The 19,760-nt window shown below is 41.9% G+C and overlaps 1 pseudogene; it reads left to right on the forward strand.

The window, feature by feature from the left end:
• LOC101348106 (glyceraldehyde-3-phosphate dehydrogenase-like) overlaps positions 1-19,535 on the forward strand; it is a 169,239-nt pseudogene extending 149,704 nt beyond the window's left edge.
• Positions 19,536-19,760: the final 225 nt, after the last annotated feature.

Consider the following 19,760-nt stretch of genomic DNA (forward strand, 5'->3'; position numbering starts at 1 on the left):
CAAAGAACCAGCTCTTGGTCTTGTTAACTCTTTCAATTGTTTTTCTATTCTCTATTTCATTTAATTCTGCTCTAATTCTTATTATTTCCTTTCTTCTGGTGCCTGAGGGCATCTTTTGCTGCTCTCTTTCTACTTGTTCCAGTTGTAGGGTTAATGTTTTCATTATGGCCCTTCTTTTTGATGTGTGTGTTTATTGCTATATACTGACTCTGAGCACTGCTTTTGCTGTGTCCCACAGGTTCTGGTAGGATGTGTTTTCATTCTCGTTTGAGTCTATGAATTTCTTTATTCCATCCTTAATTTCACCTATAAACAAGTGGGTGGCTATAAAGAACAGAAATTTATTTTCTCACAGTTCTGGAGGCTAAAAGTCCAAATCAGTGTCTCAGCCATGTCAATTCGTTCCTTTTCTGTAGCCCAGGGAACCCTTGGTTGCTTGGCTTGTAGAGGATCTTCGCGTGGCATCTGTCTTTCCCAGTTTGTGACTGCCTCTGTGTCTAATTTGCTCTTTTTATAACTCAGAATTGATTAGGTTTAGGACATAACCTACACTGCTATGGCCTCATTAACATAATGGTAGATTGCATTATAGAAAGTCATTACATTATGTCCACAAGTATAGGGGTCAGGATTCTGTTAGACTGCATAATGGAAAGTCATTACATTATATACACAAGTATAGGGGTTAGGATTCCGTAAAAATGGCATGGGGTGGTTTCTGACCTCCTCCAACCCCATGAGGGGGAAGGAAAACCAAGATCAACAGCCCAAGGCTGATTCCTGTGACGCGGAAGTCAGACACGCATCCTCTCTCCACCATGTTTACCAACTCTGACACCAACCGTCCCTCGCACAGCACTCTCTACTTCTGTGCTGGGTTCGATAATTCATTACAATGGCCACACAGAACTCACAGACCATACTCACAATTATGGTGTTTATTAGGAAAGTAACACGTTACAATTCAGGCTCAGGAGCACTCAAGGATACAATTCTTTCATCAGGACAGCCTCTTCCCAGCTGTGCTTGCAGGCATGCCTCTCCATGGCCCTAGGCCTCTGTCATGGATTGAATTGTGTCCCCAAAAGATATGTGTATCAATTTGGCTAGGCCATGATTCCCAGTATTGTGTGATTATCCACCATTTTGTCATTTGATGTGATTTTCCTATGTGTTGTAAATCCTATCACTATGATGTTAATGAAACGGATCAACAACAGTTATGTTGATGAGATCTGTAAGACGAGATTGTGTTTTAAGCCAATCTCTTTTTGAGATATAAGAGAAGCCAGCAGAGAAACATGGGGACCTCATAACACCAAGAAAGTAGCACCGGGAACAGAGCGTGTCCTTTGGACCCGGGGTTCCTATGCAGAGAATCTCCTAGTCCAGGGGAAGATTGATGACAAGGACCTTCCTCCAGAGCAACAGAGAGAGAAAGCCTTCCCCTGGAGCTGACGCCCTAAATTCGGACTTCTAGCCTACTAGACTGTGAGAGAATAAATTTCTCTTTGTTAAAGACATCCACTTGCGGTATTTCTGTTATAACTGCACTAGCCTCTGCCCAAAGGCACTCAGCTTTCTCTCTGTGGGCTGGGAAGCCCCCCCACCATCTCCTGCTGCCGAGTCTCTCTCTCTCTCCTTGGTGGTGGTGGGCTCTTCTTCTCTGCTCTGGAATTGGCTCTCTTTTAAGGCAAAACTGACCAATCCCCTTGGTAGGCCACAATTACCCTATCATACAATCACCTGGGTGGGAGTTACAAGACCATGGCTAGAAAGACCACACACAAAAGTAATTACTGGCACCGCAGATTCCAACACATATTTTGAAGGGGATACCATTCAATCCATAATACTCCCTACCCCCATCTCAGGCACAAAATTGTGATGTTTCCTTAGAACTAGGACTTTTCTTTTTTAATGGTGCATACAAATTTCAGTACTTTGTAACAATGACGATAGTGCTAAGGAAGGGCTGTGGGTAGAACATTCAAACATGTCTTCAGTGCTTCACAGTTTTGCCTGAACTAGAATTGGGAGATTACAGCCTGATGTAACATATAGACTTTACAGAAGAAAGAAAAACGTTGGAGAAAATTCCCAACAAAGTATTCAAGGGAAGAAGCGCACTCTGCTCAGAAGATTGGAAGCACTAAACAAAAACACATGGGTGTGTCATGGTGAGCAAGCCTGCCTGAACAAGCAAGGGATGACTGCTCCGCTGGACACTTTTCAAGTCTAACTTCTAAGGATTTTTCTCCTGAAGAGACTGAAAAGAGTACAATGGGGGTCAAACTGCAAAACATACAGCCAGCAAAAGCAAATCTTTTTCGTGGGATCTGTGAAAGACTGGTGAGAAATGGTAACACCTTGGAACCCTACAACTTTCTTTTGTAATGCTCATGGCTCATTCACATTTTTTTTTAAATCACATTCTCTTGACATTTGTATAATGTAGGCATGGAGAAATAGTGGGATTTTCTCTAGGTCTCACAAACCAGTGACAGAGCCAGAATCAGAACTTAGCTTTCCTGACTTCAAGCCTCGGAAAGCTTTATTATTATTATTTGCATTCTGCTGCTTATGCTAAGATCACTTTAGTGTAGTGGCTAAATGTAAGGGCTCTTAAGTTTGACTGCCAAGGTTTGAATCCTGGCTCTGTCACTTAATAGTTGTGTAACTTTGAGCAAAATCTTTCATTTCTCTGTGCCTCAGTTTCTTCATCTATGACGTGGGATAATAATAGTACCTATCTCAAAGGATTGTTGAGAGGACTATATAGCTATTACATATAAAACCCTTAAAAACAGAGATTGACGCATATCAAGCACTCAGTAAATGTTAGCTGCTATCTATAAAACAATTTTGAGCAACAATTTGTGGGACCTCTACTTAGCAATTGGTTAAATAGCCACACAGCTGAATAAATCTGATAATATCCATCAAATGATTAACTCACGTTTGGAGTAACCAAAGAAGGGGGTAACATTAACTGTGTGACAATCAAGTTGGCAATGGGTCCCTATGAACTTTTATGAAGTTCTGTTGAACCATAGGTCTCTGATCTCATTAGACACCAAGAAAGGAGCCTCTATATTCATCAGGTTATGCTCCTTTCTAGGGACTTGACAGGAAAGGGTTTCCTTTAAATGGTTTTTGGAGACCTAGGAATGAAACATACCCTGAACTAAGCTGCAGAAAATATTAAAGCATGCTGGGAGGAATGTTACTGAATTTTTCCTCCTAGGAATTTTTTTTTTTTGGTAATTTATTTATTTATTTATTTTATTGTACTTCAGGTAAAGGCTTACAGAACAAATAGTTTCTCATGAAACAGAAGTACACATGTTTTATGACATTGGTTAACAACCCCACAACATATCAACCCTCTAACTTCTCAACCTTTTTTTTTTTTTTTTTTTTGGTGAAAATACACATAGCCAAAGATACACCATTTCAAAAATTTCTACATGCACAGTTCAGTGACATTGACTACGCTCTTCCAATTGTGCTGTTATTCTCACTTAAGATGAAGGCTTACAGAACAAAATAGTCTCTCATTTAACAGTTACTACAAATGTTGCCCTATGACAATGGTTAACAATCTCACAACACATCAACGATATCCTTACTCCACCTTGGGTTCCCTATCACCAGCTTCCTTGTCCCCTTCTGCTTTCTGGCCCTTGTCACTGGACTCCTGTACCTCGTTAGTCTCATTTGGTTTTACGGGGCTGTCCACTCCCAGGCTGAACCGTGAACCTCGGAGGTAACTTCACCACTGAGCTAAAAGGGTGTCTGGGGGCCATACTCTCGGGGTTTCTCCAGTCTCCTTTAGGCCAGTAAATCTCGTCTTTTTTTTTGTGAGTTAGAATTATGCTCTACATCCTTCTCCAGCTCTGTCCAGAACCCTCTGTTGTGATCCCGGTCAGAGCAGTCAGTGGTGGTAGCTGGGTACCATCTAGCTGTACTGGACTCAGTCCGGTGGAGGCCTTGGTAGCTGTGGACAATTAGTCCTTCGGACTAATCTTTTCCTTGTATCCTGTTCTCTTCATTCTCCCTTGCTCCCGAAGGGATGAGACCAGTGGAGTATCTTAGATGGCCACTCACAGGCTTTTAAGACCCCAGACACTACTCACCAAGGTAGAATGTAGAGCATTGGCTTTATAAGCTGTGTCATGCCAATTGAGCTAGATGTTCCCCGAGACCATGGTCCCCAGAGCCCTCCGCCCAGCAATTCAGTCTCTCAGGGAGTTTGGATGTGTCTGTGGGGCTTCCATGACCTTTCCTAGTACAAGTTGTGCTAGTTTCTCCTGTATTGTGTACTGTCTCACCCTTCACCCAAGATACCACTTCCTCCTGGAATTTTTAATGGTCTATTGTTTCAATCAAATGTCCCTCCAGCTTTAACATTAACTTCCCGAACCTACCATTTTGATACCAGCTGGAGTGCTAAATATTTGCATTCTGTAGCCAATACCACTCTACCTCCCATAAGTACACCTCTCTGTATTGGATAAGGCAAAACAGCGGGCAGCCAACAAGAGTGTCAACAAGGTAAGTTGTCTAGGAAAGTATGCCTAAAATGGAGATACAGAGTACATTTTGCAACATGCTAAACCTTTGCCAAGATGCCTGTCCTTTGTTCAGTTTGGTTATGTTAAGGTGATGTTAAACCCTAACATTTCTTGAAGTGTGAGAAAGCTGCTTCTTTGGCACTGAAGGTTTGTTCTCCATGGTGTGTCCAGCTCTAAAGTTTAATGTTCTGAACCCGGGGCTGTCCTGTGGTTTTGATACTACACAGAATGCCAAATAGCTTCATTTCACAGCCAACTAAGCTATGGACACTCATCCCTGTTTTGGCCAAGACAAAAGAAACAGAGTCCAGAGAAGTATGTCTAACGTAGAGCTACAGTGCTCATTGCACAAGAGCCTAAAGCTCTGCCGAGATGGCCATCCTTTATTCAGATTGGTTGCGTTAGTGTGGAGTCAAACCCCAACATTCTGTGAGGTGTCAGTGACCTGTTCCTTTGACACTAAGGTTTGTTCTCCACTTTTCCACCACTGAGCTGGATATATGTTGTTCTGTAGGCAAACCACAATTGGCTGAAGAACAAACACTGATTTAATGTTCCCTTTCTTCCCCTCCTCCATATGGAGAGAGCCGTGCAGGCTCTTAAACAAACAAAAAAAAAAAGGTATCTCTGTCATCCAGGCAGGATATGAACTCTGTTGTTGCTCCAGGTCACCAGATGAAGATCTGACAAGCCTGCAGGAATACAGTTCAGGTGGGACATTCAGAACTCCCTGTAGTAACCCCTGCTTATTTCCATGGCAACTCTCTTTTTATATTCCCTGATACCTCTTACCTCAGAAACAGATTGGGCAGGCAAGACAATATTAAGCACTACTCTCCTTCTCCTCTCCAATCCTTGCCAGCCCCAGAGACCCCAAGTCTGGAGATTTTGGGCTGTGTGGGACAGTCGTGTAGATATAGTGGGTGGTGTGCTGAAGTTTGCTTCCACCAACTCCTGAGAGCTGTTTTTGTGCAGCGCCACATTCAGTGACGTCATGTTGCTAGCTTGCAATCAACCACGGTGGGAGTATTTTCACTATGAAAATTGGCAGTGCTACAAATCAGGACCCCCCTCCTCCAGAGAGCCAGTTGTTACACATTTACCAGCTCACCCCTGGGCAAGATAAACTGCCATTTTGTCAAATATAGCGACCTTGTATGGTCAGGTGAGATGGGACCCTTTCAGCGCTTGGCAAACGCTGGCAGTCTTTTACCAGCTGAAGGTCCTCATTGGGATAGAGCTGGACTGTTTTTGGTTCAATTTCTCTCTTTAGGCCTGCCTGCTGTAAGAGTCCTAGCAACATATCCCCAAAGGGCACTGGATTACCTAGCCTCTCCACATATAAGAGGTCTCACCCCATTGGAGAGGAATTTGAGGCCCAAGATGTTGGACACTGCTCTAAAGAGCAAATCCAAAGGAAGGTAAATGGGAGGAAACCAAATACAATGACAGGAGTAGAAACAAGCCTGCTTTCAAGTTTCCGACCATCATTTTGGGGAGTGAGATTGATTCCATTATCAAAGAAAGAGGGGGATTGTACACAAAGCCAGGAACCAATTTGAACTTTAATGACCAAAACAGAGAGAATTGGGTTAAAGCCAATTTATAGAACCAATGAAACGGATGGAAGCTGAAACAATACAGGCACAGAACAAACAGGCTTTAGGCTGCTTGTAAATCTAGGCAAATACAAAACACATGGTATAGTCTAAGAGCACAGGCATTGCTCGCTGCCTTTCCCTCCCCCACACTCCTTTCCTCAAAGGTGGTCGATCACATCTTGCTAGCAGTGGAATAAGAGGAAGGTATCTGTTGATACTCTGCCTACGTTAGATTCCAAAGGGGAAGGCAAGGCCCCAGCTTACCCTCCTAGAATAAGGTCAACATCCGATTCTGTCTCTGGCACTCCCATAACCAAATAAAAACCCGTTGCCGGCGAGTCTAGTCCAACTCATAGCAACCCAAATCTGAGTGCTAGAGGAATATTGTCTAGTTCAATCCCCTCCTTTAACCACTTTGGAAACTGAGGCCCAGAGAAATGAATTGCCTGAAGTCTCAGAGTTGGTTAGTGGGAGATCTGGGCCAAAACCACAGGACAGCTATGTTAGTATGAAGCACAAGTCAAGTGTTCCTTAAGGGTCCCCTCTTCTAAACATCCCTGTAAAGAAGCAGTATGCCATGGTTAAGTAGGGAAGACTCTAATCTTCTGGTTATTGGCCCCAGCTTCCCCATTGTGGTCCAAAGTCTCCAGTTGTTCTTCCAGATCCACAAGTATTTACAAATTTAACTCACATGCAGTCCAGAAATCTTGGCTTTTGAAAGTTATTGATAGCAAATGCTTGACACAAGAGCATATGCAAGCCAGGCAAAATTCTCTCATATGTAGTGGGGAAAGCATGGCTGGGGTGGCTTTGCTGTATTTATATATCCACAAGCACTACCTGGCACTTCTTTTGGGCTCAGAAACCATTCTAGCTTGAAATGACCGAATACTTAGGATAGGATTTATCTCTGGATTGCATGACTCTATTACTGGGGACTTCTTTGCTCTTCAGCCATTTCCCAGTTGTCTTGCTGTGTAGGCACCTTGAGGCAGTGAATCCCTTTGTACAGAATACCAGCATGTCTGCAGAAAGTTCTTCTAAGGGCATTTAGCCTCACTCCAACCCTTTTGAGTCACACCGTTTCTTTTAATACGAACTCACTAAGATGCCCCACTTCAGCAGTTGGCTGACCATTGCTATCCTTGGGCTTCTTTGAATCATGAGACTTTTTTGTGGGGTTTCAACATCACAGCGTCAACATATAGATATCACTTTACAAATTCTGCAACTGTAAGGGAAAGAGGAAAGGGAATAAAGGGCCATAGTCTGCTATGTGCTGACAAGCTACAGATGACCTGCAGCCTGGGAATCATACTCTTTCTGCAAGGCTCAGCTATGCTTAGAAGGACAAAGGGGAGTCCTGGGTCTGCTGCGGGAGAGAGAACTCATGTCTGTTGAAGGCCTGCTATGTGAAAGGGAGTTAACTTTGAGTATTTCCAACAATTTCATGCAGTATGGGGAAACAGGCTAATCGAGGTCAAGTTACTCAGCTAGTAAGTAGCAGAACCAGGATTAGACTCCATGTCTGTTGGATTTCAAAGGCCATGTTCTTTCTCTAAGAACACTCTGCCACCATAAAGGGAGGGAGAAAAATCTGAGCTGAGTCCTGACTGAACTCTTCTCATAGCCCTTCATTGAAGAAGCGGATCTCCCCAGGCCCAATCATGTTTATAGGCTTATCTGCTCAAGTCTGAGTTTGCAGCTGCCAGCCCAATAAAGGTGTCAAAGGCAGTAGGAGGTGGAGGCAGCAGCCTTGCAGTTGCAGAGGCCAGGCTGAACCCCAAGGCCCACCTGCTGACCCTTTACCTCATTAGACCTGGCTGCCCTCCCTGCACCTCCCCAGCATAAACACCATTTGCCTCAGAAAAAAAGTTCTAATTACTCAGACAACAGATTGAGCAGTCAGGGCTGGTGCAAACTGTGGCTAACACCTGTGGAAAGGGAAGTGAGTAGAAAATCATTTCACTTATCTGTGGATTCCTTTGCTGAGAACACCAAATCTTAGCATTCATTAATTTACTCATGCAACGTACAAATAACGAGCTCTAACTATGTGCCAATTATTGTGCTCTGGGGATAAAAGACAAATGGTATAGTCCCTTCCCTCAAGGTGCTCCTAGTTCTTAGTATAACTGTATTCTCTGAAGGGCAGTCTAGTTTGACAGCGAACAGCATGGACCCTAGAATCCAACTGCCCGGACTTAAATCCCAGCTCTACCACTTAGCTGTGTTATCTTGGGCATGTGACTTAAACTTTCTGATCCTCAGTTTTCTCATCTGTGAAATAAGGGTTGGAAGCATTAGTTAACCCATTAAAGCACTGACAACAATGCCTGGCAAACTGTAAATCCTCAATAAATACTTATTATCTTTAGAACAAGCCGAAATGAATTCTTCCAAAGCCTGCCCTATCCGAATGAGGTAACTTTAGCTTTCCAGAAAATCAATCTCAATATATGGATAAAAATAGAAGCCAGGTGGGAGGATCTTCCAATGAGGGGAGAATGTATCTCCTTATCTAGTTTATTTTGAGAATGTGTCTCAATTAGAAACAGGTAGTACTATTGACATTTTATATACAATTAATTACACTAACAACTCCAGATACGTAGAGAATTTCCTTAAAACAACACAGCTTGGCTTGGGCACTTCCCCTCTGTGGGTCTTGATTTCTCCATCTGTGGATTGCAAGGATTGGATTTAGTTGGTTGCTGAAATCCCTTTGCACTCTGATACTCAATACTTCTACTCTCAGTGTTCATCGCTATTTCCAAAGAAATAAAATGTGAAGAAAAAATCCTGAAAGATTTGTTGGAAAAGTTCTTGTTTTGTCAAGGGGTTTTGGCTAGGGAAGAAAATTCTGATTTAGTGATCAGTGATCATTCATCAAAGGAGCCCTGGTGGCACAGTGGTTAAGGCACTCAACTGCTAACTGAAAGGTCAGCGGTTCGAAACCACCAGCAGCTCAGTGGGAGAAAGATGTGGCCGTCTGCTTCCGTAGAGATTTACAGCCTTGGAAACCCTATGGGGTTGCTAGGAGTCGGAATTCACTCAACAGCAGTGGGTTTGGTTTTTGGTTTGGGATTATTGGTCAAAATACGTGTCTTTGTTATAATTATATACCAGAATCACATATAGTAATATAAAGATTTGAAGAGACGTTAAATTAGATTATCTAGTCCAGGTTTTCTCAACTGAGGCACTATGGACATTTTGGGCCAAGTGATGTGGGTGCTGTCCTGTGCATTGTAGGATGTTTAGCAGAATCTCTGGACGGTACCCACTAGATGCCAGTAGCACCCCTCCTCCCAGTTAGAACAACCAAAAAGGTCTTCAGACATTGCCAAATGTTTCCTGGGGTATGGTTGCCAGATTTAGCAAATGGATTTTACCTGGTAAACCAACTTGGGGGGCAAAATCACCCCCAGTTGAGGACTACTGATCTAGTCCCTTGCTACTCATAGTTTGACATGGGTATCAACTTGGAACTTGTTAGAAGAGCAGAATCTCAGGCCCCACCTCAGACTTACTGAATCAGAATGGACATTTAACAATATCCCCAGGAGATTCTTATGCACATTAAAGGTTGAGAGGCACTGCTCTAGTCTTAAACCTGTATGTATATCATAATGACTAGTGATGCTTTAAATATATAGATACCCACCATGATTTATTCAGATTTAGTAGGTATGGCGGAAGGCCCCATAACCAGTATTTTTCATTCTTACTTCTACTCCCATCCAATGATTCTGAGGTGTACCAGGTTTAAGAAACACTGATAGTCCAACCCCTTCATTTCACAAATGAAACTGAGGCCCAAATGAGGTAAGTGACTTGCCCAGGTCACAGAGTCTCAGTTGAAGAACTGTAGTTAAGCCCCAGGATTAGACCCCAGGTCCACTGACTCATCTAGCACTCATCTTACTTTCTACTGCTTCTTCCCGTCATTAAAGTTGTCTGCCAAACTAAAGGAGATAAGAAGCAGAGGTATTGCAAAATCAAATAGACACTCACAACTCCAAAAATGTTAGGAGTTACTAGCATTGAAGATAAATAGCATCCTGGTAGGAATGCTGATTCCGGTCTTTACCATCAGCTGTAAGCAATGTTGTAATTAAAGGCAGGCTGAACTAAGAGAAAGCCATATCTCAAGTCTGTTCAGCAGGGAATATCGCAGGCAAAAAAGCAAAAGACTAATTGATTCGGGTGTACTGCATTTCGAAATGAAATGAAGAGCAAGCAGAGAACATCGAAAACAGTAAGGCAATGAGCCTGTATTTTATTTTAGGTCAGCTGCAGCGCTGAAGAGTCACATGACTGTCCAGTGCTACCAGCAGGGCACCATCCTCAAGTAGGCAGCCCTCTATATCCCAAGATTTAGAGGTATACCTTCTGGGCAAGGTGTAAGAGCTCAGTGCAAGGTACCCTGGGAGCAGGGGCAGATTATCCAAGAGTCAAGGTAAGCACAGTGCTTACCTTGCTTACTAGCTCATCTGTAGTGAACAATTTCACTTTTTTTTTTTTTTTTTTTACCACATCAAAGATTCTACTTCTAGGTATGGCTGGCATCTGTCTCTCTCCCAACCCACAGCACCCTCCTACAGAATCAAAGCCTTTTTTTAAATTTACAATCCCTGACAGGAGTAGATGACCCAGTAAGCAAGGTAAGCACAGGCTTACTTGTGCTTACTTACTAATCTGTAGTGAACAGTTTCACATGGATTTCACCACGCCAAAGATGTGAAAACCGTGTGAAATTGTTCACTACAGATGATCTGGTAAGCAAGGTAAGCACCGTGCTTACTTTGCTTATCGGATAATCCACCCCTGCCTGGGACACAACAGTTATCTCAGGAGAGTCTAGCAAACACCTCACTCCCCAGATGGCATCTGAATACTCTGGGGTGAATCAGTCCCCAGCTGGAGTTTGGGGCTCCCAGAAGCCTTTGAAATAGGTGGGAAAAAAAAGTTTGTTCTTGGCCCAAGGCCAGGGCTGGAGAATTTATTGCCTCCAGAGATCAGCTCAAATTCCAATATCTCCATATTCCAGAAAGAATGCAACATCCACCTCCTAAGAAGAAGAAATCTGGAAATGCAAGGCATGAAGCAACATTTACAGGCTGCCCACCACACCCCACATAGCCCAGGGTAGAGGCAGATGGAAAAATTAATGTGTTCATTTGACAACCCCCCAACAAGGGCTAGATCCAGTAATTCACTTTTTCTAGGCTCCGAGGTTATTCATTAGCAAGTGTGAAGAGTGCCCAAGGGACACTGCTGAATCAAATTTACCTTTACAGTTAAAATGATTTGTTAGGATTTATGAGTAATTTCTTTAACACCAGTTGATTATTAGGGTGTCTTAGAAAGGAAAAAAAAAAAAAAGCTCATTTCCCACCAGGAATTAATCAAGAAGAAATGCAATGTTCTGAGTGCCTACTACGTGCCCCGTGTGGTGCTGGGCGTGATAGAAGATACAGGGGGAGAAAAATAGGATGTCATCCTTGCTCTCAAAGAACTTACAAACAAATGCTATACACATGGAACAAGGACAGTTACACATTAAGCTGCATGCTGTTGGAGTTCAGGAAAGGAATGGGATTTCCTTAGAAGAAAGACTTCATGGAAGAGGTGGAACTTGAGTGAGACCAGGTACGAACGTGTGCCTTTACTATGCTTTTCCAAATCACAAGCCATTTCTAAGGCAAGCATTCATCTATATGAGATCACTGGTTCAAAACACGAAGCCCAGTAGCACATTTGGGATTTACATAGCTTTTCTCAAATTATGATATTCATCCATTCAACAGATATTAATTGAGCACCTACTATGTTCCAGGCATTATTCTAGAAGCTGGAGATATACCAGTAAACAAGGCAAGAAAGTATCTTCCCTCATGGAGAGTCCATTCAAATTGAGGAAAGAGACAATAAGCATCTTTTCAAATAATTATATAACAGGATGAGAGGATAGAGAGTGGTGGAGGATATGATTTTGTATTGGGAGCGTCAGGGAAGGCTCTCTGAGGAGGTGACATCTGAGCCCAGACCTTAGTGGAGTAAGGGAGCAGGCCAGATAGATATCTGGGGGAGAGAGTATAGCCTCATTTCCCTGGTTAATCTTGCCTTGCTTGGGCATCAGCAAGCCTTAACAACCTGTTCCCAAACCATACTCATGGCAAAAATTTCAAAATGGGTATGGTTATGAGATGTGAGATGGCAGATACCCATTTTGCTCCTCTAGTCCAGTACACCTGCATCTGAGCTCAAAGATATTCCATCTCTTCTCTGAGCTGATGGCCTGTAGTTACTGGGAAGCGTACTGGAAATTCTGATGGGAGTTGGGTGATCATTTTAACTAGTATAAACTCTAGAGCAATGCTAGAAGATGTAAATGATTTAGTTTCATAACCACTAGACTCTTCCTATTTCTGCCAATCATTAAAAAAATCAGAACTAAAGCTATTTTAGGCACTATTACTAATCCAGCTATATTATTATTAGTCTGACAATTCCTTTTATGAAAATAACTGGAAAATGTTTCCTAAACTTACACTCAAAAATACCTTCTAACTTTCTGTCTTGATCTTGATAGTTTATTTTTAAGAGTGCATTATACCTACTTTGTTCTGTAAGTCTTAGAAGGCTTCAGACCAAAAGCAATAAAATTTTGAACTGACCTAAATGTCTTCCCCTCCATCTATCCAATTTCTTTCCATGCCAGATCCTCACAACTCCATGAAGCCTACGCAACTAGTCTCACGAAAAGTTTACCTCCTCAAAACACTATTAGCTGTTCCAGAATGGAAATTAGGTCTTATACTTTGTTTGTGTCCCTCTACTCTACCTAGCACAGTGCTTTGTCCCCAGATACTTGTTTGTTGCTCAACTAAATGTAGGTGCTAATTGCAGTAAGCCTGGACTGAAGCATGGTGCTACAAAAACTATCTTTCCAAATCCTTTGTTGGTGGCTTCACCTTTAGTTATGACAGCTAGAGTCCTAGAGACAAGGGGAGTGACTGTCTCCCTGTCAACAAAGCTTCTTGGTCAGGTGCTGAATCACTGTGTAGTAATCTCTCTGTCTAGCTCTGCGGCCCTCAAAACCAAGTCATCTGTAGCATGCAACAGTCACTGCAGAGACATTTGACTTTCTCTCCTTCTGAGGAATGCAGAACTAAATGTCTGGGAGGGAAATGGAACAAATGTTTCAATATCTTATCTTTAAAGCAGAACACACTGCGTACCTGGCATTTCAGAGCCGAGTGTCTAGAATGACTTGAGCGTCTCAAACACAGCTATTAATCATGAATGGAGAAAAACTTTCACATAGACTAGGCTGATAAAAGAGGCTATGACGAGGAAGGGACAGATTCAGGGGACATTTTGAAAGAACAGATTAGGTAACTGATAGGCTATGAGGCAAGGTGGATGTTAACATTTCGAATATGGGGTCTGGGAGAATAATGACTTCTTCCTTTCCCTTAAGTACTGCCACTAGTTGTCAGTCTTCAAGAAAAAAGGCCAGCAGAACATGCATCTCTTCTCAAGTTACTACCATCTCCTCTTCCTTTCTTCTGTTTATTTGTTTGAAAGTTAAGCTTGTTTAGTTATCATTGATTCACTGTGGGGCTGTCAGGTCTGATTTATCAGAAGCCTGTTCATGGTGACCTTTAAAATACAACCATGTTATTGCAGTCATGTCATTTTCTCAGCATCAGAGAAATGATGCAGTTGACATGGTCATGCCCTTTTACAATTACTAAATGTATAGGGTGCTAGGCCCTTTCTGTTTGGTCCTATTTCATGAGAACTTGGTAACATATTAGCTAGATATTGATTAACACTTAGACTTGAAAGCTAATTTGAGCATTATAGTTGCTCGAAGTATCCTTATCTACATTTCTCCAGCAGAGCTACAGTGAATGAAATGATCTGAACTATTGGAACATTTGGCAAGTTGCTATTTGCAAGAATGGTTTTAACCTTTCAGGCTGGTCTGCTTTGTTTTCAAAGGCAACTACTTCTTGGATAAGCCATTTAATTTAGTAAGGTGATTTCCTTTTCTGGTTTTTGCTTTTGAAACTCCATGTTAACTATGTTTCTTAAAGGTAATAGAGTGTTTTTCTAATGTGTGGGGAGTTATTTCCTGAGTATCTTGAAAAACAGCTCGATGAAGGGCCCTCTGGGGCTCAGCTAGTGGACTAGAAGAATGCTGAGGTCTGTGGTACCTACCGGCAGGCATGATATTCATCATGAGTGGATGCAAATTAGAATTTTCTCAAGAAACTTCTGATATGGTTCCAGATATATAGGATCATTTGGGGAGAGTGTAAGTAAATTGGTGCAGCATTTTTAGAGAGCAAGTTGACAGTAATGTGATATTATTTTTCACCTATCATATTGGCAAAAATTTAAAAGATTGACAATAGTCAGTGATGGCGAAGGTGTGGGGTAACAGGCACTTTTATACATCATTGATGGGAGTATATATTACCCTTTTGGAGAGCAATTTGGCAATATCAATAAACATTTTAAATACATGTACCCTTTGATCCAGCAATTGCTCTTCTGGCACTTAAACTACAGATATACTTGTACAATTTGGCAAATGTATAGGTATAGCTATATTCACTATAGTATTATTAGTTTATGACCAAAAAAAATAAATAAATAACTGGAAACAACTGAATTTCAATCAACTAGTTGAATAAATGATGGTACATCTGTAATATAGAATACCATGCCACTGTTACAAATAATGAGATCAGTCTGTATGTACTATTTTGGAAATATCTCTAAGATATATTGTTATTTGAAAAAAGCAAGTTACAGAATGGTATGTATGATATGATATCATTTTTATAAAAAAAAGACAACTGTGTGCATAGACAGAAGAAACTATTAGCAGCAATTACTTCTGGGGAGAGGGCCTGGGGACTGGGGACTTCTTTCACCTTATACCTTTCTTTACTATTTTGTTTTTAGTTGATTTTTAAAATCATGAGCTTGAATTTCTTTATTGCTTTTATAATTTAAAAAGAGTTAATAATAAAAAGAGAAGATAATGTAGAAGTCTCTAGTTCAGGCCCGTTGGAAAAGTTGTAAGGGACAAGAGATCAGAAGAAAAGTATATCCAAAAGCGCTGGCTGTTGACAGATTGTGAGTGTAGCACACTTTCCCCTCGCCCTCCCTTATCTCCTCTTTCTAATCCCTTCTTTCTGTTGTGTACCCATGGCCCTTCACACATGATGGTTCAGGGCCTTCAAATGTAGGGGTCCCTGCCTCCTGTGGCTCTTTTCTTATAGCACCTTTAGGCTACAATTCTACTTCCTCTCTCTTTCTCTTAGCCTACAGATCTCAAAGGAGGGCAGAGCCCAGCTAATTGTCAGGCTGAAAAGAGATTATACATGAATTAATCACTAAATGCTTCTAACTGGTAATTACTTCATTTATTTATTCAACAAACATGTAGCATATGCTGAGTGTCTATTATGTATGTATCATTGTGCTAGAGAACAGACAGTTCTACCTGGGGGAAGAGGTGGGTTGGTGTTAGGAAGGGCTTCCTGGAGGAGGTCTGGAAGGAAGGAAGGATATTTCAGGCAGAGGGAGCAACCTGAGTTAAGATTTGGAGATGTTGAAGCCCATGACCTATAAGAAAAGTTGTAAGTCATTTGATATGGCTGGAGGATGGGATATATAGAGAGCATGTAGTGAGAAAGGAGGCTGGAGACATGGACAGGAGCTATTGGTAGGGTAATTCTTCACTATATGAGATTGTACCTCTCTGCAGAATATTTGACATCCCTGTCCCCTCCCTATAAAATGCCAGAAATGCCTCGCAGTCATTGTACTAGCCAAAAACACCCCATCCCACCACACACACACACACACACACACACACACACACACACCCTTAAACATTCCTAAAGAAGTACCACCCTTGGTTGAGAACCACTGAGTCAATCATGGATGACCTTTTATGCTCTGCTAATGAGTTTGGATTTGTTCCTGCAGGGCCTGAGCTTCTCAATCTGCTGTAGGAGATGGTGTATGACAGGATACTTGAATCCCTAAGACACACATGACTAATCTTCCTGAAGTATCAATTTTATTAAAAGATTTTTTTCTTTTTTAATTAATGTAAGTAGGGCAATACATTGTATATTAAAATAAACAGAGATATATGGAGTAGAATGCTGAATGACTATGGATTCTAAAGATAAAAGAAGATGAACTTTCTACTTGCACTGGGCTGCTTCTAGCTATACCCCAAAAAGACCAGACTTAACGGTCTGACTGAGTCTGGAGGAACCCTGGAAAGCATGGCCCCCGGACTGTCTCTCAGCCCAGAACAAAAACAATTTCTGAGGCCAACTCTTCAGACGAAGATTGGACTGGACTGTGGGACATAAAATTACACTCGTGAAGAGTGTGCTTCTTAGCTCAAGTAGATACATGAGACTAAATGGGCAGCTCCTGTCTGGAGATGAGATGAGAAGGCAGAAAGGGTCAGGAGCTGCTTGAATGGACATGAGAAATCCGGGGCGGAAAGGAGGAGTGTGCTGTCACAGTATAGGGAGAGCAGTTAGGGTCACATAACAGTGTATGTATAAATTTTTGTTTGAGAGACTAACTTGAATTGCAAACTTTCACTTAAACTATAACTATAAAAAAAGAAGAAGAAAAAAAAGAATTTGAGTTCTGCTCTATATTTTTCTCTCATTCTATTTGGGACCGTCTATTGTGACCTCCATCAGAATGGTCAGTGGTGGTAGCCAAGCACCCTCTAGTTCTTCTGGTCTCAGGGTAGATGAGGTCGTTGCTTAGATAGACTTGTTTCTTCTCTGAACTTTTGGCTACCTTCTTACAGTTTTTCTCCTGGTGAGTAGAGACCAGTAGTTGTATCTTAGATGGCTGCTCACAAGCTTTTAAAATCCTAGATGCTGCTCACTTCACTAGGAGGCAGATCATGATTTTTGTAGACTATGTTATGCCAGTTGACTGAGTTGTCCCATAAGGATGATGTTATTTTGATGAAGAGTTTGTTTGTTTTTATTTGTTGTTATTAGATAAGACTTGAGCATCTTTAAATACTGAGGGGAAGGAACTAGGAGGCTGGAAAAGTTTAAAGACATAATTGAGCAAGAGAAAAATCAATGAAGAAATATCTCAGAGCACATGTGATGAGGTAAAACCCAGAGAACAGGTAGAATGGAAGATGGCAAGGATTGGTCTTGTTGTTAGGTGCCGTCGAGTTGGCTCTGACTCATGACAACTTTATGTATAACAGAATAAAATGTTGCCCGATCCTACATTTTCCTCACAACTTTAGGTATGTTTGAGCCTGTTGTTGTAGCCACTGTATCAATCCATCTCACTGAGGGTCTCCTTCTTTTTCATTGATCCTCTACCAAGCATGATATCCTTCTCCAGCAATTGGTCCCTCCTGATGATGTGTCCAAAGTAAGCAAGGCAAAGTCTTGCCATCCTTGCTTTTAAGGAACATTCTGGATGTACTCCCTCCAAGATGGATTTGTTCGTTCTTCTGGCAGTCCTTTGTATATTCAGTATTCTTATCCAGCATCACGATATGAATACATCAATTCTTCTTTGGTCTTCTTTTTTCATTGCCCAGCTTTTGCATGCATATGAGGTGTTTGAAAATACCATAACTTGGGTCAGGTGTGCCTTAATTATCAAAGTGACATCTTTGCTCTTTAAGATTTTAAAGAGGCCCTTTCATGTAGATTTGCCCAATGCAGTGCATGGGTTGTTTGATTTCTTGAATGCTGCTTTCATGGGCATTGATTGTTGATCCAAGTAGAATGAAATCCTTGATACCTTCAATTTCTTCACAGTTTATCATGATGCTGTTTATGGGCTCAGTTGTGAGGATTTTCATTTTCTTTATGTTCAGAAGCATGGGTCTAGATGTAGGTATATTTGTCACCATTTTAAGGTAGAAAGTTTGGGGAGCTCCCCATCCCAGTTGGGAGCTCCCCATCCCAGTTGGCTTCTATCTACTGGGTGATAGAGCAACCTGCTGGAAGAGTGAAGGGTACATATTGTGTGATTATTTATTTCTAGGCTGAGCAGCCTGGCATAGAAAGGAATATATGATGGCCTGAAATACAACTTTGTCCAGTGAATAAAATTTGGAGACTGCTGGGGAGCAATGAAGTCTCATAACCCAACCTGATTTCTAACCATTAAAATGTATGGTTCACTCTCTGCTCCTCTGTGCTTGGCACATAACCAAACCTAATCAGTTGCTATCGAGTCAATTATAACTCATAGTAACCCCATGTATGTCAGAGTAGAACTATACTCCATAGGGTTTTTTATGGATGACTTTTTGGAAGTAGATCACCAGACCTTTCTTCTAAGGGTGGACTCAAACCTGCAACCTTTCAGTTAACTCTTTTTTGGCAGTACCAGCTACATTCCAGAAACATGATAGTGAACAAATTTGGCTATATTGGGCACCTCATTTCCGGTGCTGCTTTCATTTGTGGCACAGTGGATATTGTCACTATTGATGACTACCTCAACTACATCATCTGAAAACTTCAACAGTCCCTCTCCATCTTCCAGGAGTAAGATATTGCCAACATCAAACGGGATGATGCTGGTGCTGAATATGTTGTGGAGCCCACTAGTCTCTTCACTACCTTGGAGAAGGCCAGAACTGACTTGAAGGATAGAAGCTCATCAGTTTTGCCCCTTCTGCAGATGCCCCTATGTTTTGTGATTGGAGTGAACCATGAGAAGTATGACCACTGTCTCAAGATTATATTAGCAATGACTGCTTGGCCTCCTCATCAAGATTATCCATCCATGACAACTTTGGAATCATACAGAGACTCATGATCACAGTCCATACCATTACTTCCACCCTGAAAAATGTGGATGGCTCTTCTGCAAAACTGTGGCATGTTGGCCATAGTGCTGCTCAGATCATCATCCCTGCAAACATTGACACTGCCAACGCTGTAGGCAAGGCCATACCTGACCTCAATGAGAAGCTCATTGGCATAGCCTTCTGTGTCCCCACCCCCAGCAGAACTGCCATGGATCTGACTTGCTTTCTGAAGAAAGCAGCCAAAATAACAACATCAAGAAAGTGTTAAGTCAGGCATTTGAGGGCCTCTTTGAGGGTATCCTGGGCTACACTGAAGACCAGCTTGTCTCCTGTGACTTTAACTGTGACACCTATTCCTCCATCTTTGATTTTGGGCTAGTATTGTCCTCAGTGGCCATGATGTTAAGATCATTTACTGGCTTGACAATGAGTTTGGCTAATAGAAACCACACTGTGGACTTCATGGTTCACATGGCCTCTAAGGAATAAGAGCCCTGGACCAGTATCCCCAGCAACAGCATAAGAGGAAGAAAGAGACTCTCAGCTCTACCCTTCAACACATTGGGAATCTTCATCCTCAACACAATTCCCATCCCAGGCATCCTGAAAGAAGAATACCGTCCACATAGTATACTGTACCCAGGAGGAAAAAAATGAGATGGTTTTCTGTGAGTAAAACTTTGGAGCCAAGTGCCATCCAAAGAGTATGAGGCC

This window comes from Trichechus manatus, unplaced genomic scaffold (assembly GCF_000243295.1).
Source record: "Trichechus manatus latirostris isolate Lorelei unplaced genomic scaffold, TriManLat1.0 scaffold00068, whole genome shotgun sequence".
Taxonomy (NCBI): Eukaryota; Metazoa; Chordata; class Mammalia; order Sirenia; family Trichechidae; genus Trichechus; species Trichechus manatus.